Here is a 3421-nt window from a genome sequence, read left to right on the forward strand (position 1 = left end):
AAATTATCAAATGAGTAAGGCAACTAAGAATAAAGGGGGAGGGGAGTGACTGCTCCTCAGTGCTTGGCAGCATAAAAACACGGAGGTACCACTTTTATTTTTCAGAGTAGTGGGTCAAATGAGTTTGCCTACACACTGTCATGGGAAATGGCCAAGGGAGTGTACCCTTGACTCTCTCCTCTCTGTACCTTCTTTGTAGATGACCTCATCCATCCCATGGCTTCACTGCCTTATGGTGATAATTCTCAAACCTTTGTGGGGAGAAGACTGCTCACTGACGACCCCAGCGTCTGTCTTGAGTTTGCCTGACAAGGAGGAAACATACAGTTTTAAGTGCACTCAAGGTGTCCTCGTGCCATCAGCATGAGTGGGCCACCTCCCTGAGCAGGTGGCCCCCAAGTTAGACTCTTTTTCTTCTAGTTGCAAGACCGCTCTTATGCTCACCTTTGGAAAATACTGCTTTTGAGTAGCAAAGGTGAGCTCATAATGACTGCACTGGGTCCTGCCCAAGGATATCCTAGGATCACTAGACATGACACCATGGCATCTCCCTCCCGCCAGCCTGTGGTTCTGCCTGCACCGTGGGACACTCAGACGTTTGCCTGAGCCGTTCACTCAATAATCTGTATCTTAAGCCTGGACTTGTCGCCTGAACTGCAGACTTTTATATCCTACTGTCTACTTGAATTCCCTTCCTGAATGTCCCACAGATTCCTCAAATTCAGCTCTTTCTTCCTCCTCCGATGGACCTCCTTCAGTTAATGGAATCATCACCCTCCCAAATATCTAGAGGCAAAACATCAGAATTGCTTTCATTCAATTCTGTCCCCTCTGTCCACAACCAAAAAAGAAATTAAAGAATTGCTGTTTATACTTTTTGAAAAAATATGAATATTTGTGGGTTATTATGTGGTTAATGTGGGCTTCCCTGGTGCCTCAGTCCGTAAAGAATCTGCCTACAATGTGGGAGACATTTGATCCCAATGTTTGATCCCTGGGTTGGGAAGATCTCCTGGAAGAGGGCATGGCAAACCACTCCAGTATTCTTGCCTGGAGAATCCCCATGGCCAGAGGAGCCTGGCGGGCTGCATTCCATAGGGTTGCAAAGAGTTGGACACGACTGAGCGACTAACCACACACACACGTGGCTAATTTAATCCAAAATGCACATGAGATACTTGAACTGTAAAAGCAGCTACAATTTTCTGTCTGGATTTTTCTAAGTGACCCAACAAGAAAGTTTCACATTTCAGGAATTGCATTTTGATTTACATTTAAGTTTATATAGAGGCTTCCCTGGCTGCTTAGAAAGTAAAGAATCTGCCTGTAATGCAGGAGACCCCAGGTTCCACCCCTGGGTTGAGGAATCCCCTGGAGAAGGGGATACAACCCACTCCAGTATTCTTGTCTGGAGAGTTCCATGGACAAAGGAGTCTGGTGGGTTACAGTCTCTGGGGTCACAAAGAGTTACACAAGACTGATTGACTAACACTTTAAGTTTATATAACCATCAATGTGGTTGTTCATTCAATAACTGTCTATTAAATGCAGAGCTGATATTACTTAATTCTGGTCTAAACTTGCATACCTATTTCTTTCAAATACATAAGTTGCCTAGCACCAGCTTCTTGCAGATCTGTCATCCCAGCATAACTTTTAATAGCTTCTCCTTTCACTTTCACAAGTGTCTGAGTGTGTATGATAAGTTGTATGGTCACCCAACATATATCTGATATATAATTTGGGTGTCCCTTTGTATGACATTTTCTTAGTTCACTGTGCCCTTTAATATCTAGCCAATATAGTCTGAGTCCCCATTGTGAGTAGCTGCAGGAAGACTCTACTCTTTGTTAGATTTTCCCTCTCCTTGTTGTAAGACCATGGGGACAGAGGATATGGCCTTTCTCACTGCCACTTCCTGAGGCTGTGTTTCCTACTTGCTAAAAACAGAAAGTAAAATAAAAACCCCTAAAAAAATCAAGTATAATAATGCAAAGAAGAGAGAAGATTAAGAAAAACTAAAATGTTAAGTTCAAGATTCAAAAAACTAAGGTCATGGCATCTGGTTCCATCACTTCATGGGAAATAGATGGGGAAACAGTGGAAACAGTGTCAGACTTTATTTTGGGGGGCTCCAAAATAACTGCAGATGGTGACTGCAGCCATGAAATTCAAAGACGCTTAATCCTTGGAAGCAAAGTTATGACCAACCTAGATAGCATATTAATAAGCAGAGACATTACTTTGCCAACAAAGGTCCGTCTAGTCAAGGCTATGGTTTTTCCAGCAGTCATGTATGGATGTGAGAGTTGGACTGTGAAGAAAGCTGAGTGCCGAAGAATTGATGCTTTTGAACTGTGGCGTTGGAGAAGACTCTTGAGAGTCCCTTGGACTGCAAGGAGATCCAACCAGTCCATTCTGAAGGAGATCAGTCCTGGGTGTTCATTGGAAGGACTGATGCTAAAGCTGAAATTCCAATACTTTGGCCACCTCATTCGAAGAGTTGGCTCATTGGAAAAGACTCTGATGCTGGGAGGGATTGGGGGCAGGAAGAGAAGGGGACGACAGAGGCTGGATGGCATCACCGACTCGATGGACATGGGTTTGGGTGAACTCTGGGAGTTGGTGATGGACAGGAAGGCCTGGCGTGCTGCGATTCATGGGGTAGCAAAGAGTGGGACATGACTGAGCAACTGAACTGAACTGAACTGAAAATGTTAAAATCCAAATACAGGTTAAAATAGAAATATCATGAAAAGTGAACTATAGCAAGATAAAATAACTAGATTTAACTATAAGATAAAAATTAAAAGCTAAATAAAATAAAATAAAAGCATAAATATAGATTAAGAAAAAAATCTAAACTAAGACTAAATATAACTTCAATCAGATATAAAAGTAATAATACTTTTAAAGGAAATGCAAATAAAGGTAAAAATAAGGAAAATAAGATAGAGGCATAACACTTAAATAATAAAGAACCAAAATATAAATGGGACACATCCTTGGTGGTCTGGTGGTTAAGACTCTGAGCTCCCAATACAGGGGATTCAGGCTCGACCCCTGGTCAAAGAACTAGCTCCAGCATGCTACAACCAAAGATCCTGTGTGCCACAACTAATACCCAGCACAGTCAAATAAATAAGTAAATAGTGTAAAGTGTTCCTCACAGTAAAGTGATCTGAAGACACTGCTCCAAAAAACAAAATTTGTCTTTGATAAAACTGGAAAACAAAAGACGAGGGGGAAGGAAGGAGAGAAGGGAGTAAACAGCCCTGTTGAAAGCAGGCTAAAAGTCCTTTGCAAAATTCCCAGTGGGCTTCTCTGTAGTTGAGTCTTGAATTGCTGGGAGGCAGAGGGCACCAGGCAACACAAACCTCCTTCCCCCGTCCATCCCTTGTCTCATGTCCCAGCAACCTTG

This window comes from Budorcas taxicolor, chromosome 9 (genome assembly GCF_023091745.1).
Source record: "Budorcas taxicolor isolate Tak-1 chromosome 9, Takin1.1, whole genome shotgun sequence".
NCBI classification, from domain to species: domain Eukaryota; kingdom Metazoa; phylum Chordata; class Mammalia; order Artiodactyla; family Bovidae; genus Budorcas; species Budorcas taxicolor.